Genomic DNA, 19,057 nt, shown 5'->3' with positions numbered 1-19,057 from the left:
CCACATAATCAGGATGTCTATCTGACAGAGGGTCTTTATTCACTACAATCAGTGAACTCTGTCCCTGTGAAGCCTCCTGCAGCCTCGATGCCTCAACCTGCACAGCCCAGCTGCAGTGCTGCAGCCCTTGGCTGCACACACTGTATCCTGAGCACTCAATGGCAGTTCTTACCCATTCCAAACTGATCACAACCTCCTCATTTTAACTTCAGCAGTTAACCCAGTGTAGATAATAAAACGGGGGCAGGGGGTCCCCTTGCCCTCTGAGCTTCCTGTGACCGTTGAGCTGTTTCCTGGATGTAAAGAAAGGACCATGGCAAAGCAGAGCTGCATTTGTATCACAGCAACTACAGAGCCATCTGCAGAGGAGCAGTACACACACACCGTGGTAACAAACGCTGCTCTTTGCAGCAGGAGGGCAACAGTTATTTCATCAATGTGCACTGAGAATAACCTAAAACAAGCAATAGCCCTCAGTGATGAGCTATCAGAAGTAGCTTACAGCAACGTGACAGAGGAGCAGGAGCTCCTGCACAGAAACAGGGTACCTTTAACAAAAAACCCCACGGGTTTCCTAGAAACCAAAGGTGATGATCTTCTATAATCCTCTCCCCCATCTTATATTCCTCCCTCCTCACTCCCTCTGACTAGTAGATGTGGGCAAAGATGGGATAATAATAAAACACCCACTGTCTGCTTTGTCTTCAGATTGAGGTGATGGCATGGATCTCTGCAGAAAACAAAAAGTCACTGCTGATGAAGTAATTTTAAAGCCATCTGTTGTAATTTACTGACTAACAAAGTGGAGGCTTTGCTCCCCCCAGCCCCAGTGCAATTGGCCATTTTAGCAGCACACATATAAAATGCCACTGGCTCCTTCTAGCAGCTTCTGTGACGGTCTCAAGGTGACCAGAAAAACACTCCCCACCCTTGGCAAGTGTAAAATCCCCAAACTTAGTTTGACCCTCACTGAAAAACTTTACAATAGGGCCAGTTTTGTGATATTCTAATAGTAAATTCTCTCCCAGCAGTTGGCATGCTGGCAGTGAGGGGAAGATCACACAGAATATACAGCAAACCTGAGTAAAACTGGAGTTCCTGTCAGGATTGATTGACTGAGGTTCAGATGTAACTCAAAAGGTAAAATCATGTATTACCTCACCATCCTTTCTTTTATCTTACACAGCAACTCACCATCCTTGGCTTTGAACTCCTGCCCTCTTCTCTTTTTTATTTTTTTAATGCCTGCTCGTTTCTTTTGATGTCTGGAATAAAAATCAGTGTGCTGGAAATGCTGCAGTTCATATCTGGGAATCCAGAACTGCTGGTGGGATCCCATCCGATTTCAGGTGCATCCCATTGACCTCCTACCCCATGGCCAGATTTTTAAGAAGCTGAAGCAGAATAATGTGAGAAAAGTTTATTTAATTAGAAAAAAATGAAGAAGAAAAAACTAAAACTGCTCTTGGCAGAATTTCCCACTTGTAGTTTAAGGAGGTTTATAGCTTGCCAGTAGTTGCAGCCTTCATCCTTTGCACACTCCTTTTCCTTTATGTCTGCAACTCCTTTCCATACTGGAAGGTATAATAATGTTAGGACTGTAAGCACCAAAGTACACAAGTCTGCTGACATCAGGCATGAAGCATTGCACCAGGAGACTGGAAAAGCATTTTACAGCGTATCATTTCAAGAGTGGAACGCCATATATTTTCTTTGCTTTTTGCAGCTTTCTTTAAGAAGCCTTCTCAGAGTGAGCTGCTGATTCAGCATTGCCTCCTGCCGAGCTAGGAGGGAGTGATGATGTGAAACTGAAACTCTAGACCCAGGACTGGAACAGACCCTTAGATCAGCAAAGCCAATCTTCTGTGCTGGCAGAAAGTGCATCATCCAGGCCTTCAGGCTGCTGAGCTTTCCTAAGGTGGCAAGCAAAATACTCTTAATTTCTGCAGCCAGGAATAAACCAGGGCTCACTGTCTGAGACCACCCAGGCAGGGATGGCCTGCCTCCTGAAATGCTTCACGGCTTTATTTATGACAGCCTCCACTCTTCTCCTGCAGCACCCGCTGCCAGCTTCCCTTATTCTGGCACTCAGGATGGAGCAAACTCTGCTTTTTGCCAAGGGAAATGTATTCACAGGACTGAGGGTATTGGGTAGGAAATTCTTGCTGGGGTTTTCTTTGCTGTTACTCGGGTCCGATGCAGGATGCCCATCTGCTCCCTGGCTGCTGAGATGGGTGCTGAGGTGCTCGGTTTATAGCTCCTGTTATTCCCTACACTCACCTGAGCAGGTGCCTGACTGACTGGAGTGTAAGAGCATATTTTCAGATGCAAGGACCTGGATGACATTTCAATTCCTCCAGCAGTATTTCTGCAGCCTGTGCCATCTGCTTTAAACATGCTTTTTGGGGTACTTTGCATCTCTCCTTTGAGTCCTTTGTCACAGGTTTAGTGTCACCAGTCCAGGAATGGAGCTTATTTAGATTAAAGCTGTAGGTTTTTCCCCCTGTAACCTCTAAAACTGAAATTTCAGCCAGTGTATTTTTCTGCAGTGTTGTGCCTGTAACCCACACTGTCTCTGCAGTTGGGTTGTATCATCACGTGTTTTCAATGGCTGCCAATTCCCCTTCTCCTCCTGCATAGCTCGGAGGAAGTCAGGGGAACCTGGCAGGCCCCAATCTGCCCGTCTGGTTGGCTTTCCCTTTCCTGTTCACATGCTCCTGCCTGGTTTTGTGACTTTAGACTTTATAGACAGCATCTCCATGAGGTTCTGCAAGCCATTCCTGTCAGGAAGGTGCAAAATTTCACCCTTCAAATCACCACAGCATGGTGTAACATTTTATTATTCCTTATTTTTTCCCCCAGGAAACTGTGACATAAGGACTTCCCTGGATGCCAGTACTGCTTACATCTCTATTAGCCAAAGCAAACCCCATCATTGTCTTATACACCTCTCACACTGATTTCTGGATAACAGCAGAAACTGCCTCCAGAACAGACTAGCTTATCAGAGCAGCGTTTATAAATCAGGTCTTGTCTTTAACCTTAAGCCAGAACTCACAGCACAAGATAAAGTGGTGCCAGACCACACAGTTCATTTCTAAGATGGAGGTATAAGCCTTGGAGTCTGGCTTCGTTCCCAGGCAGATGCCAACCATAGCCATATCCTGCCCAGGAGGGTCGGCCAGCTCTAGTTTCTCTTGCTTTGGCAGTTGTTCAGCACTAGATTCATAATAAAGCTTAGTGACAGATGCAATAAACCCTTCTCTCATCTACCTCCTATTGCTACCAATGCAGCATTATGATTTTTGTCAGATATTTCTTGACCCTCTCATCCCTTTCAGTGCTTAATGCTGCTCCTCATGAAGCACTGCCATCAAATCCTACCCTAATCCTATCCTAATCCTGTTTTTTGCCATCAAGGCAAAAAATAAAAAAGCTTAAATTGGGAATCCAGTTCATCTGAGTGCTCCTTCCCCCTTCCTGTCTGTTCAGGCAGATATAAAATTGACAGATGACTTCTTTTTTTTTCTCTCTCTCCTTCTTTTTAAATCAATTTACACATAGGAATGATTATTTAGCACTCCTCCACATTACGCCAAAGTCAACTCAAGTTAATAAAACTTGTGTGTGCCATCGCTGCACCCGCGATGTGGTCTACATATAAATGACCTGACAGCCGATGGGAGCTTTAACCACCCAACACTCTTCCAGGGCTGTCAGTAAGAGGCATTTCCAGTAGCAGAGATCCAGCTAAGCCTCAATCAGAGCCTAAAGGGTTGCTGTTTAAATGCAATTTAAACTCCACCTGCTGGCTGAGTTCCTTAATGGCATCACGTCTTCACGTCCACAAGGTAAAGTGCTTAGGGATGCTCCCCTTTCAGTGGTAAGGGGCTTAAGAAGGATCTCATGATACATCCCATTAAGAAAAACACTAGGCGAGATTTTCTAAAGTGATTAATGATCTCCATAGCTCTGTTTGATAGATACAAGCCTAATAGATCTGATTTGCAAAATCACTAATCACATTTGAAAATGTTGGCTGCAACTGCCCAGAAATACTTTGAAACTCAAATGGGTCTAAGAGAAGCAACAAATGCCCTCTCAGTTGCCCCAAAAATTAATCTATTCCATGAAGAAGACTTGAGATAGTGGTTTGAGTGACCAGATGTTGCTTCGTTTGCCAAATCAAATTTCCAGAGCCGTATTTCAAATAATTATATGATCGTGGACCTCACTAATTGTACATTAGACAGGCAGAACTGGATGCATATGCATGGTAACGAGGGTAATGGGACTGGTGCAGAAAGCTGACATTTATTTCTGCTGGGATTCCTGCATGCCTATGTTTTTACAAAATCCTACACTGAAAGAAAATTCGGATTTTTGTTTTATTTTAGTACCTAAAAAACAACTTCAGTGGAAAAACAATCTGCAGAGTATGAGGTGCATCCAAGAGGAATGCTGTGTGCTGGTAAATGCTTCCATGTGTGATCAGGGTGATTTAGCAAGAAACTACATGTCTTCTATTTTCTCAAACCTGGCCAGATCTTAGAAAAATGTTACGATATTAATGAGACAGAAACCTCTGAGAATGCAGTGCACAGCATACAGGGAAATCAAAAATTAATTTAAGAGGTATATTCCCAAGCTGATGGGGTTACTCACAATAATCAGTACACTCAGGAAGTCACCAAGTACTATTTTCTTCCCTAAATAGAACATAGATTTAGTTTTTCATTTTGTTTCATATTCATATTTTGTATTCATTTATTATCCAATAAACTATTTATGTGACTGTATTTCTATTGTATGAACTGTTTGGAAGGTATTCACCAGAACTATCACCCAGAGGATGCTTTACTTTCCATAGTTCAATTTGTGGGACAGGTCAACTGACACTTGAGACTAACGCTGCTTGCTTGGTTGATCCATAAGCTTCAGAAATGACCCTCCCAGCACTTGAAATAAAAAATATCCTGGCATATTTTGCATCAATATTCACCCCAGTGCTTTCCATAAGCCATTTTTTATGGACAAAAATGTCATTGGATGAATGAGCAAGAAGCAAGTAGAAAGGAATAACATATCCCAAAAGGAACTGTAGGGCTTTATGTAAATAAAGCAATAGGGAATATTTTTTTACAAAAAAAATATATAAAAATGTATTTTTACGTTATAGGCACCTGCTTGTTCTCACTGTGTCTTGTGACATATCCAGAAGGTGACAGGAAAAAGTCTTTCTCCCACCTCTCGACTTTTGCTTGGGTTCGGTACAGTGACTTCTTCCTCCCCCTGCAAGGTAAAACGATGTGGCTCCTTCTTCTTCCTGGAACCATGCAGAAGGGCTGGGCTGTCAGATGGACCTGTTCTCCTGGTGATGCACAGGTCGTTGCATGCTGATTACCCCATCAGGAGCAGCACATGTAAGCACAATCAGATTGCAAAGCCTGCTAGGAAACTGGGTTTCTCATTAACGTGTGAAGTCCTTATAAAGCCCAAATTCTCAGTTGTTGTCAAGACACCAAGACTTTAGTTAGAAATAATTAGCTACGGTTCACAGCCTCAGCATCTGCTCGCTGCCAGCCCACACGGCCTATCTGGAATTAGCAGGAGCAGCAGACAAGGTTTGGCCCCCGGGGCTGGGCAATCAGCCCTGCGGGAGGGGGCAGCTGCCCAAAACCCGGGGTGCAATGCAGGGGACTCCCGTAGAGGGAGATGTTGCTCTGTTTTCTTATTTTAAGTTTTTATCTCGTGGGAAAAAACTTCATCCGCTCCAGCCACGGCAGAGGAAATTCCTAGCGTGACGAGTTTTAAAGATGAGCAAAGGATGCACTAGAGCTTGTCATTCATCTCGATTACTCAATTAAATTTTTTCCATTGCCCTCACATGCAGCTTTTCTTCAGATTTCTACTCCACAAAGAGCCTGTTAGTGACAGGAGTGACTCGGCAAACCCTGTTGAGCCAGCACTCCTAAACTGACAATTCCTGACTGTTTTCTTAACCTATCCTCACAACACTGGCCAAAGAGGGAGGGAAACTCAAGCCATTCTTGTGAAGCAACACAGCTACTGCACTCCCAGCGCTACCAAGCTCTTTGGGTGCTTCAGCAAAGCCCAGGGTGATCGCATCCCTTGGCATTACTCTGGACATAAACATGCAGGCACATTTCCATGCCCATCACAAACCATCGTCCCTTCATCCTGTGCCACTCTCTCCACACAGGGAACATCAATCAGCAGAAGAAACAGCCGTGGCTCTGATAGGACTGAATTTATGAAGTTCAGGTTAAACAGAGGATATTAACCTCTAATAAGCTTTTGCTTGCTGTTATATTTGGCAATCTTCACATCTGCAAGAGAAGTTTCACTTCATTTAAAGAGCAGGGTTTGTCTCACGATATGGATATGAAAGCCCTTGATCTCATTGCTGCCTGGTACCACAGCTTGCTCCTGACTCCTTCTCCTGACTCCTTCATGAACAATATTCTGTATAATGCCTGTTGTCCAGTGCAGGAGCTTTTAAATTAATTTTCCTCAGAGAGGTGATCTGATTTTGCTTTTGCAGGCAAAGAAATGGGTCTGCTTTAAAAATAACCTCTTATTTGCAATGGTGTATCACAGCGCTGTCATGCAGAGCAGCAGTTAGGAAAGTATTCCATAGCAACGGCCACATCTTAATAGAAGATCATCTGGACATCTCCCTCTGCATTTCTGCAATTACCAGCTATGTCTCCTACCATCTGCAATTATATAAAATCCCTCTGGCAACTCCAGCTATTGCTTACATGGAAAATTAATGTTGGGGAAGCAATGGGATTTAATAACTAAAAATAAGAAATATGAGTTATTACTACATGAGGTTTTCACCAGCTACCAGGAACCATTGAGCAGATCATCATGGGATGTAATTTTGAATCTTCTGACTTAATAATATAAATCACAGCTCTTAGATTTAATGCTTTCTTTGCACAATAACACAGAACTTTCCCCAGCTACTTGGCATTAAAAATGCAGTCATGCAAGGCACTGGTTTGAATACCAGAAGGTAAAGAACTGCTTTGCTCAATGCACAACCTGGAATCAGGTTGTGCTGGGAGCAGACCTGTCTGCATGATGGGCTGACAAGGGTGCCTGCTCTGTGCACTCCATGGTGCTTCAGCTGTGTTTTGGAGAACACACCTTCCATCTTGCTGGGAAACCAGTGTTTTCCTGCTGTCACTACATCATAGGGATGTCAGGTTACCAGTTTTATAACTCCAAACAGCATTTAGCCTTTATTAGGAAGAAGCAGGTTTTGAAAGGCATTATGTTGGAGATCAATATTATTGCTACTCTACAGATGATGATTTTACAGGTTTTGACTTTTTTTGGTTTTGAGTCCCAGCATCCATTAGGTGTATGGATGACTTCACAACCTGGGTTAAAAAGTGCAATTGTCATCATGGCTCTCATTTCTGGATTTAAAATGGAAAAGTTTGCCTTCCTTTAAAAAAGAAGCAACATTTTATTAAGCCATTTGCAAAGCAATTAAGAATTTTTTTGATAGAGGGCATAAGCTTTGATGAAAATGTCCACAGTTGATATTTTTTCTAGAAGAAAGCAATTACCAAAATGGCATAGACACTTGAAAAAGTTGGTTGGCAGAAATTTCACTGTTAGAAAAAAAAAACAAACCAAGGTAGCCTGTGTACCAAAAAAAATGGAACCAAAGAAGTAAATTATCTGTATTAACTTATCTCTGTCTACCAGCCTTGGAAGTGAATCCCAGACATCCACTTCTTGTGCTCTGAAAATATTAATCTCACCATAACATATTAGCACCAGTTGGCACTTGTGCTATAGAACACCATGCCTGGCAATAATAAAGGGTCAATGATGCCTTGGATGTCAAAGCAACGAGTGACTATCTGAACATGGAATTAGGTCTGTTCACCTGCTGTACATAAAGGCTGAGTGTAAAACAACAGCTCACTTTGGCAATGTCAGCTGTTGGTTTTTGAAGTGTGCTGGAAACTGAACTGCAATTCTCTGTTTGTCTAGATAACGAAGATTAAAAGGGGTCATTAAGATGAATGGCTCCAACCCTGCACAAAACAGCTGTCAAAATGCACTGTGGGGTCAGTTCTCACTTACAGAAGTGTCTGATATTGCTGGGTTAATTCTATATAACAAGGAAGCTGCTGTATCTTCATGGTGGCTGGAAACCAAAGTGAAGTAAAAGAAAAACAGCACCTGTCCTGCACATATTCAAGCACTGCAGTGAGGAATTCCTCAGCACAGTAACCCCAGTGCATTGCAGCAATCGGCAGGAAAGCCAGCATCAGCCCTCTGGAAATCCCAGGGAATGCTCTGCTGGGGCAGACACCTGGGCTGTGGGTTGCATTAGGAGCACAATGAGCACCAACTGCCTTTGCCAAGAGGTCACGGTGCTCATCTGATGGAGAATGCCAGAATACAATAGCACAACGCACATTGCAGGTACATATGTGTGATTGCAACCTGCCAATAAGGAGTTAGCTGAAGGATGGATTAGTGGTATAGCCTCCACGAAGAGGAGAGACTAAGCAGCTGAAGGAGGTTCAGATAGCCCCTCCAGAGAAGTAGGTCATGCCTGAGGAATCTGTACTTTCTTTTGATGATGTGAAGATGGAAGGAAAACAGCAGGGACTGGCTGGCTGGGCATAGTGCATCCCAAGGAGGTATTTCAGCAAGCTGAAGTAACCTAGGACATGCATTCTGAATATCCAATGTAATAAACACACAGTGACAAATGGGGTGACGCATTCAGAATTAAGATAGCTATCCCAAAGTGAAATCGCTTATCTAAGTTTAAGAGGATTACTGACAGCCACAACCCTTCCCACACAGCTCTGCTCCCTCACAAGCAATATTTCCTTCTCCACCACCTATGCCACATAAGCAAGTTAGGTGTTTATATTCTCAATCACTCAGAACTATCTTCTGCAAACTAGCCCCTTGAGGTTGCTAAAATTGATTACAGAGTCAGGGTGTCAAAATGAAGTAAGAATACAAGTATGTAGAAATATAAGCTGTTTATATTAATCATAAAGACAGAGGAGCTCTGGAAAGTTGCTTTTTATCATTCTGTATTTAAATAAATACATCACTGAACTGGAAAAGGGAATAAAATCTAAGCCAAGGTTTGTTTTAGAGAGGTAGTTTATATAGTGTAGTTTCACAGACCTTTGAAGCAATGCCCCCTTCTAGACACTCATGACACACAGTGTGCTTTTAAAATGGGTGCTCTTCACAGACTTACTAGATGCTCAGTACGATAAATCTGCACTTTGGCAGGAGGTGAGCCAGTCAATGTCAACATTCATATGATCAACAGCAGTCTCTGTGCTAGCATCCTATTCCACGGACAAATTCTCGGGCTCTCTGCAAACTCAGGCACCTCTCACTCCAGAAATTCTCCCCAATTGTGTTTTGAAGGCTTTCCAAAAAATCCAGAGGCTCCCTTTAAAATGAACGACGACAGCAGAAGAGCACAGAAAGCAACTTACACCCGTTTCCCAGGTCAATGACTGTACATTAGGACCCTTTACTTTGTATCAGCCCCATCAGACACTGTTGTGGGTTCTTCAAATGCCACACGAACCCCTGCAGCTCATCATGTTAACAGAAATATTTGTGAGTTTGTTGGGGTTTTTTTAAATAAAACTTATGTGGGTGACAGCAAAACGGAGTGGGAAGAGCCCAGCACTGGAGGACCAGCTCTGTTGGGTGCTGTGCACAGCAGGCAGGAAGGGTTACTGCGTGGGTAGCACTGTCCCCAAGGAAAAAGGGAATGGGGCTCAGCTGAGCCCTGGTTGCAGAGGAGGAGGCAGGAGGGAGATGGGGTGTGTGGATGGGAACACAGGGAAAGTGGAGCCTGTCTTCGATGTAAGACTCGCCATGGCTGATGGCCTAGCAAGTGTCTATCCATACCCTTGGGTTAAGGGCAATCGGGAGCTATAGGGCACTTCACTTAGCGGGGAGTCTTTGTTAGGCAAAACCACGAGTACGAATAACATTCAGGTTACAATTAGCGCTTCAGGTTACAATTAGCACTTGGGGAGCAGTGTCAGGCCAGGGTTGCAGTTGACAGTGCTCTGAACAGAAACGTAAGGAGAGATGTCTTGAGAGACACGGAGTTTAGCAGCGCTCAAAACCAGACCAAGCCTGGCCATTTTTATGGATGAGGCCACCACAGTGACTGTGCCGGAGCTTGGCCAGTGGAATTGCACACAGCATTGCTTTTTTTTGGCCACATGCACCACACACAGCCCTGTGTGTACCACCTCTTCTCATCACTTATCTCAGGAACGCTTTTTGAAGCGATGTTTCTCACACCAGCCCCATGTTTTACACAGGATGTCTCCAGTTCCCTGTTACTCATTTAATGTATTTTCTTTCTTTTTACTAATTTGCATGACAAAAATATAGTGAATATGTGCTGCCAATGAGCAAAGTAAGAGCTGGAGATCAGGGTGGTTGATGAGCTGGGGACAGGGCAACTCCTGGCCTCTACTGACTGTCAGTAGTTGCAATGGCATCATGCCACTGTGACTTGTCATAGCTCTATCTATGAAAGCACAGCGACAGACACTGGGCAAGAGGCGATGGGCCAGCATCCTGCTTTGGGGATGCTTTGTTCAGGTGGGAGCAGCACAATGGCCTGGGAGCACTGGCAAGGCAGGAGTCTTCCACAGCATGCAAAACTCCAGCCCCCTCTAGTCCCACTGTTGGCAACACAGAGGCAATCTGTTACGGCCTGTCCTGCAGTCAAGATGTGCTGTGGCTGCCACCCTCTTCCACCAGCGGGCCAGGCAATGGAAGGAGAGAGATGCACCCTCTGTTTGTCGGCTGGGTGGGTGGGGGGCAGCAGGAACCCCTCTCTCTCAACACAGCCAGATGCGCTCGAGGACACCCACGTCTCCCGTGCAGAAACTCCCCCAAATGCTCCATCCACCTGGGGCCTCTGTAAAATGGCAGCGAGCCGGTTCTGCACGGCAGGAGGAGAGCAGAAAGGCCTCGCACCAGCGGTAACAATCCTGTCACTCCTTCCCTCTCCCCGAAGGGAAGAAGCTTCATTCCGGGAAGCGTGTGGCACCCGGCCCCCGCTTTGTCCTCCCCGCTCCAGACTGGAGAGCCAAGGCGCCTGCAGACAATGGCCTGGCTTAGGAGCAGGGAGAGGAGGCCCGGGAGCAGCTGCGGAGGACGCGATGCCAAGGCCCAGCCCCACGCAGGGACGGGGCTTTTCAATAGCCGGGCCGGCCGCCCGCATGGCAGCCAGCTGCCGCGGGGGCCGGAGGGCCGCGCCCCCCGCCTGGGGGGAGCCGCGGGCCTGTGTCGGCGGCTCCCAAGGCAGCGCACCGCTGCCAGGCGGCGGGGCGAGCGGTCGCGGCTCCGCTGTGCTGCCCCGTCGTGTGTGTGTGTGTGTCCAAGCCCCGGGGCGGCGGCGCTCCATGAGGGGACCCCGGAGCGGCTGCCGCCCCAACGCCGCCGTGAGGGGCCGTGAGGGGAGGGGCCGCGCGTGGGGCGGCGGGGCGGGGGAGGGATGTGACGCGCGGCCGCGCGGTGCATTGTGGGAGTCCGCCGCCAGCCCGTCGAGCCGTTCCCGTTGGCCCCGCGGGCGGAGCGGAGGCAGCGGCAGCGCCACGGGAGCGGGGCCGCCGCCGGCCGACGGGAGACATATTGCCGACGGAGGCCGCGCCGTAAGTCGCTGCCGCGGTTCGCCCGCGGGCCGGTGCGAACGGGGCGCCCGCCTTCACGCACGGTCGCCCGCCGTGTGGGGAAGAAGGAGGGGCGGGGGGTTGGTGTTGGGGAGGCGGGGGAGGGGGGGCTCTGCCGCGGCGGGGTGACACCGGCGCCCGGGTGCCAGCGGCCCCGAGCCAGCCGGCGTGGGCTGTGCGGGAAGGGGGGGGGGGGTGTCCTAGCACCGCCACCCCGCCCTTCCCTGAGGAGAACCGGGGGGCCGCGCCGAGCGGCGCGTCGGTTCGGCCGCTTCTTGTTGTGCCTCGGGCGAAGCCGGGAGATCCACCCCGCTCCCGGCGAAATGGTGGCAGCGGGGGTTTTATCCCTCTCGAATCCGCGCCTGGGTTACGGTACGGAGGCTCCAAGGAGTCCGCCGGGCACCCCGCAGACAGCTCGCCCTGCCCGGAGCTTTCGGGGACCGGCCGGGGGTGCCGAGACGCGGTTCCCCGCATCCCTCCCTGCCTTGACACGCTCGGACTGCTCTTCGCCTTCCCCACCTCGGGTCATCGGGCAGGAGAAGATAATGTAGAGAGACCGCAGGAAGCGCCAGAGAGAAGCAGCAGGACGTGTTTGCCGTGTGGTTTGACTTTGGGATGGAGAAACCGTCGCGTAAAAGTTCCCCGCCACATGGGAACGGCTTAATTAGCAAAAAAAAAAAAGGCAAATGACATTCTGGAAACAGCAAATCCTTCCGAGAACGGTAAAAATAAAGGTTTGGCAAAAAAAAAAAATACAACCCAGGCTCCCTTATTGTGTTTTAGAAGTGTCACTTCTCGTAGAGGCTGCAATATGTCTGCCTGCGGGGTCTGAGCGGGCTGCCGGGGTGTGGGTGTTGCGCGTAGGGCACTGCGAGTACCGCAGGGCGCAGGTGAAGGCAGGTTCCCCGGGCTCTGCGCAGGGTATATCGCTGGGCGCCGGGGTTTAGACCGCAGACCGGCGTCCTTGGCGGGTGTAGGAGGCAGAGAGGGCAACAACCTGTTTCTGCAGTTTATATCTTCCCGTAATCTTTTGTTTCCTCTGTAACCTTTGAAAGTAACTTGCAGAAGTCCCGTGAATTTGCATCAGTTGGGACCAGCTCCTGAGCGAGTAGGGTGGTGTAAAGCTGAGGTTGCTTCGTTTGTGTTGGTGGAAGGAGACTGGTTGTTGAAATACACTTGGATGAGGCTTGTTATTTATCTCTTGACCACATGAACGATCGACCATTTTTTTCCCCAGGACTGAATGTGGCTGTCACTTAGCAACAGGTCTGGAGGGAAGTTTACAGCTCCACTGTCTCCCCCCTTCCTAAGAGTAGAAGAAATAAATGGGCTAAGTAGCAAGTGAGCAATTAATAAAAAAAAGGAACGCGGGTTCATAGGCACAGCAGAGATTTAGAAAGGAATGGGACAATTACAGTTGTTTTGAAAAGTATGTTTTAATGTTTTAATGCCATTGAGCATGGGAGATTTTTTTATCCAGTGGTCCCTAGAGAACTCCACTGTGGTCTGTTTTGTCATGTGGTTTTTTAAGCATTCAGAGAGAAAGGAATTACACTGTTGTCTGTGTAGTAATGGTTACAGGTTATTTGTTGTGTTATGCATCATAACCTTTCATGCTGAAGTCTTTTAGGCCTTCTGGGTTCCTAAAGAGTAACTTTTTGGTTTTGGCCAGTAAAGCCAAATGATGACACTGTAGATTAGCTGGTCTCAAAACTAGTAGTAAGCCTAGAGTTTGGCCTAATAACCATAATGCAGGAGGAGTGCTTAAGCACTGCTTATTTTATAGATAAGCATTAGCAAAAAAGAAAAATCCACCACTGCAAACTTAGTCTTAAAATACATCAGCATGTTTAAATTTGTCCTTAGGGGTTGCCTGGTTCTGCAAGTAAAATTCCAAATGCAGCAATGAGCTTTGATAAAAGATGTGGTGAGATAGGTGAAACAGTCATACTGCTGAAGAATGGTCAAAATCTTGTGCTATCAAAGAAATTTGAGTGGGTTTGTACAACTGAGTCAACTGGGATCAAGGCCTCTTCTGTTCTGTGTAAAAGGTAGTCCTGCTGCAGTGAGGTTATAAAGTAGGGATAAAGGAGCAGGAATCTGGAACTGATGCCACAAGAGGGGAAAAGAGCCTCAAGAGAGAGCTTCCCATGGGAGAGGGAATATTGACCCAGTGAGCAATGCAGTGAGCATTAGCTTTTGTCAGCTTAGTGCTTCCTACAGGTAAAATCAAAGAAACATGCAGTAGTTGTGGAAAGAGTGAGTGCTTGGCACATAATGAAGCTATAGTTTGTTACCCAGATCCATCCTAAAGCAGGGGGTCAGGATTCAGCTCATGGTCCTTGCCTCAAAGGGAGTGATGCTAGAATCGTGCCATTCGTGGTCGTCTCAGTGGGTCGAGTTCTTGCGCTCCCTTCCCTCAGCACCGTAACATCTATCTTAAATTCTGTTCTACGCCTGAATTTTGCCTTGGAATCATCCACTTGGATTCTTTATTGTGTTTTTGCTGCCTTCCAAAAAGTCAAGTGGCAAAGAAGTTTTCAAAATGTTCTTTAAAACAGTTTTTCTGAACATTGATTTCAGAAATAGTCCAGTGATTTAAAGCCCTGTATCAATTTTTATCTAGCCTATAAAAAGGTATAATGTACAAATGGGCTTGATTTCACGTTAGTACTCCCAGCAGTGGGCTGTGAAGACAATTGTATTTACGTTTTCCTGACTATTGGTGGTAGGATGCCCAGCTAAAACTCTTGTCACGCTCCCAGTACTCTTCATAGTGGAGGTTTGAGCATTAAGAGAATGTTTGTTTGGGGGTTACGGACCTGTTGTGGGAGGGGAGGGACTTTTACCAGTTGAATACAATTGTACCACAGTATTTTGGTTTGCACCCAGATTTTGTGACAGTGTTATTCCTCTTCTTCCATCCTTTTACCTGATCACTGTCAGAATTTTTGTCTTACTAATATTCAACAGAAAGTACATTGGGCATTCCTAGATGACGGATGTTCTCTCTGTGTTCCAAGTGAAAATACACGTATATATGGTGCTACCTTTTGAGATGAGAAAGGAGTGTAGTGCTGGAATGGCTGTTTCATAACCTGTTTCTCTCCTCTCTGTTTCAGACCACAGAGAGTTATTGCTTTGATAAAGCACTTCAGCTAAAATTTGAAATCATATCAAATGATAACTGATTAACTCATCTTTTATTACTGATGTACCTAGAAACTACAGTCCAAGTCTGAGCCACTGTTGTACTAGGCAAACATTATTAGAGACTATTTTATACCAGCTCTATAAGCACTACGTCTTAGAAATATGCCAGACTTAGCTCCAGATTAGCCAAGAATAGAGCAAGTTGGTTGTCAAAGCAAATTCAAAAGCACCTTTTCAAAAAGAGTTCAGCGAGCGGCTGTTATTATTGTACATAAATAGATTTGAGAGGGAATGACAGCACTTACACTGTTAATCTTTTGAAACAATGAAAGAAAATAGCATTGCAGTTAATCTCTTGTGATATAAAAATGAACTTTCCAGCTTAATCTTTGTACTGCAAAGAAAAGTAGTTACTCAATCTTAGTGTTTATCCTGTTGTAGTAATGGTCTCCTGGATTCCACTACACTACTTGATGTGATGATGTAGATCTAAATTTAATCATTTGTTTGCTGAGTGCAGTTAATACACCAGTGTAAGCCCATGATCAGAACAGTCCCTGCCTGGCAGCAGTAGCGCTCATAGTAATTTAAGTCATTAAGAACCAGTACCTGAAAACTATTAATAGCAGGGGGAGTTTATTACTGCTGTTTGATAGAAGTGTCAGATTGACTGAGCTAATAAAGTGCTGGTATTTGGAAATTAGGTATCGCTTTACTGGGATGTGCAGGCTGTACTTTCAGAATTAGGTGATGTTAAACCTTGAAGGAAAAAACCTGATGCCTGTGCACATTTGAGGAAGATGATATTTGAAAGTGTAGTTCAGTTCACACAGAAAAATATGGCCAACCAGAGTTCCTGCAGCCAATTTCAAACAGCAACATGGTAATTATGCTTCTGTGGCTACATCCTCATATTGTTTTGTATTTTAGAAATTGTATTGCTGGCTTGCAAAGACCTGACAGCAGAGGAGCCTTGTAGCTTGAATCTTTGCTGTGAGCCAAATTAATATACCTTCAAACTCTCATTACTGTAAATTTTGAGATGGTAAGAGAGTAATATGAATCTTGTTACAGTCTTTAAATGACTTTCAAAAGGCTATGAACGAGGTGCTAAGTTCTGCAGCCAGGGCAATCTGCATCCAAGCACCGCAGAGCCCCTGAAGAATACAGCATTAAATTTGATTTGAAGTCAGAGGTGGACCTAGATAAGTCAACTCATCAGTGATGTCCCCTGATTATCACAGCATACCAATGTGAACTGTCCCACTGAAATGAAATAATTGTATTGTGAAATCATTGAACTCTTTGCAATATGCTTGGTATTTCTCCGTAATTCCATTGCAAAGGCGGGAGAGGGGAAAGAAGGGGAAGAACTGATCCCTTGGCTGTCACCGACTGTGATTTATTTATTTTTTTACTTATCCTGCTCAAATCTTGTTTGAACTATGGCACATGTGATAAGGTTCCCCTTGGTTGCCTCCCACATGGGCTGGCTAGCAGTGACTCAGCAAACAGCTCCGGTTCATTAACACTGGCAGCATTCCCGAGTCTCTGGTGTCACAAAGATGAAACATTGGAAAACAGACAAGGCACACAGTTTTCCTTGGGTTTTGATCTGTTGCCAAGCTCTTCACATTTAACTTCAGTAATTGTTTGTTTGTTTGGGGTGGTTTTCTGTGGGTGTTGTCAGTGAAATCCAGTCTCTTTTCCTCTGGAGAACTAGAAGTAGAGAAGATCCTTTGAGAGCTCATGGCTGCGGGGAGGCCTCATTGCGGCCTTCCAGTCCCTGAAGGGAGCAGAGAAACAGGAGGGGTATCAACTTTTAAAAAGGGTAGATAATGGCAGGACAAGAGGGATGGATTAAAGCTAAAAGAAGGAATGTTTAAATTGGATATTAGGGAGACGTTCTTTACAGAGAGAGTGGTGAAGGGCTGGAACAGGATGCCCAGAGATGTGGTGGATGGCCCATCCTTGTTCAAGGCCAGGTTGGATGGGGCGCTGGGCAACCTTGTGTAGCTCCAGGCCTGGAGGTTGGTGGCCCTGCCTGTGACAGGGGGGTTGGAGCTCTGTGATCCTTGGGGTCCCTTCCAACCCAGACCATTCTATGATTCTATCTCTGGGCTCAAAGGCAGGACAAACAGGTTCTGCAAAGTAATGATCTTGAATCCACAGCTAAGCCTGAAGGTCTTCCATGCCAGGCTCTCTTTTTGCCCTTCCAAATTACAGGGTTGGCAAAATTAAAAGTGGTACTTGAATCTTAATTGGAATTTCTCTTCCTCCAGCCCCAACCTCTAAAGATACAGTGATTCACTACCTGTTGTAGGACCAGGATCCTTGAGATAGGAGGCTCTGAACCTCATCTTTAGCACATTTCACCTTGAATACTAAAAATTTCAGAAGTTCTTGATTTTTTAATGTATTTTTTTCCCAATATGCAAGCTCCCTCCCTGCTCCCCATCCCCCTTTCCTTTTGGTTCAGGCAGAATTTTTCCTAACGGATAAACTTAAGAGCGAGAAAGCTCTTTAATGTACAGCATGAGAGGATCAGGTTAATTGTCAAGATAGGTCCTGACTTATTCTAAATATTAATGAGAGAAATGTGACCAGGAGTATAAAATAAGGGAGGAAATTAACCTCTAAAATTGAAGAACTGATAAAATAAGCTTATTATGAAAGAAAAAAAATACACCATTTTATATATGGGTAGATGTTAGATAGCCACAGATGACGTGAAACTTGAAGGTCCTAAGTAGAAATAGTATATTAAAGGGAAGAGCATCTCCTGAACGCTGGGTGAAAGAGTTTGGAAGCTAACAGTGAAGTGTCTTGCTCAAGGGTGGTGAGATAGGGGAGGTTGTTTTAACGTGACCAATGACAATTTGCAGTATGTTAATAACAAACATAGCATGGCTCTGGATGGATGATACATATCCAGAGATGGTGATATACAGAATCCATTGGTTTGAGCATATGAAGGAACCAGGTCCCTTACTTCTCTGTAAATGGTCATTTTCTTGGGATAAAAATGAAAAGACAGTGCTCTTTCATCTCTCTCTGTTACAAGCTACAGCACAGCCATCTGTGTGTGTCTTCCATTTGAATTTTTAGATGGGGTGAGCTGTATTTACTCCATCTCCTTCAAAGCCTCTTGGCAGTAATTCTGCATAGCTACATACTTCACTCATGCTTTGACCCAAATGTTACAGCAGCTGATGGTTAGATGACACTCTCCCAAAGAAAAAAACCCAACACAAACCAATGTCAGGAAGTAAGGATTTCCATATTCTCTTCCAGTTATTCTGACTGTCCCATAAACTCTTAAGCCAAATGATTAATAGGATTTTACTGTGTCAGGTTTGGAGGTTTTCCCTGGAGGGAAAAGAGAAAGTTTTTCATCATTCATGTATGAGTTATAAAACAAAAGATTTATGGGGAAATCTAGAAGCACAGGTACTTCTCCTGCCCACTTTCCCAGGTGTTTGGTTCATGAATTTCTTAATATTTGTGACATTAGACATTTGGGGTATTGAAGAAAATGTATTATGAACCATGAAAATAATTGCTGGCAGGAAGTCCATAGGCAACCTAAAGCAACGCCCAGCATTCCTGCTAACAAAGGCAGAGCTAGCTAGATGACAAAATGCAATTAAACAGAAGGTTTTTGAAATCAGTTGTGAGCTCCAGTTAGGCAGATTCTCAAGGCAAGAAAAATGGCTTTTGTCCTCTTTGCAGAATAATAGTTGTTACAGAGCTGAGCTCACAGCAGAGAAAAGGAAAAAGCCCTTTTGATGGGTTCCCTATTCTAAAGTTTCCTGTCTGGTTTTTGCCATCACTTTCATAAACACAGTGTGACTTTCATCTGAGCTAATAAAGTGGGATTATTTTCTTTGTCTTTAACACACAGTAAATCCATTGCATTTATTTTCCTTAACATGCAATGCAAGTATTGTTTGGTGAATGGAGTGTGGAAATGAAACAGAAACATTTGATACTCATGTTCCTTTAGTTATCCTGAGTGGTCTTCATTTGATAGTTATGTAGCTTAAATCTCAGTGACTCACTGAGATTTAAAAGACTGCAGGACATGTCAGCACAGAACAGAAGTTGCAAAACCTAGAAGTGGGGTTAGTGAACCTGCTTTGCCAAATTCTGAGCTTGCTCAGTCA

The 19,057-nt window shown here is 45.2% G+C and overlaps 1 protein-coding gene across 4 annotated transcripts in view; it reads left to right on the top strand.

The window, feature by feature from the left end:
• Positions 1–11,619: 11,619 nt before the first annotated feature.
• MACROH2A1 (macroH2A.1 histone) overlaps positions 11,620–19,057 on the top strand; it is a 46,632-nt gene continuing 39,194 nt past the window's right edge. For all 4 annotated transcript variants that reach the window (XM_084268815.1, XM_084268814.1, XM_084268813.1 and 1 more), the window contains exon 1: positions 11,620–11,720. The gene's annotated coding sequence lies outside the window, so the exon portion shown is untranslated. The remainder of the gene's footprint in view (positions 11,721–19,057) is intronic.

The sequence above is a fragment of the Gallinula chloropus genome (assembly GCF_964237585.1).
Source record: "Gallinula chloropus genome assembly, chromosome: 10".
Lineage (NCBI taxonomy): Eukaryota > Metazoa > Chordata > Aves > Gruiformes > Rallidae > Gallinula > Gallinula chloropus.
The sequence above is the reverse complement of the archived record's forward strand: the minus strand, read 5'-3'. Positions and strand labels throughout refer to the sequence as shown.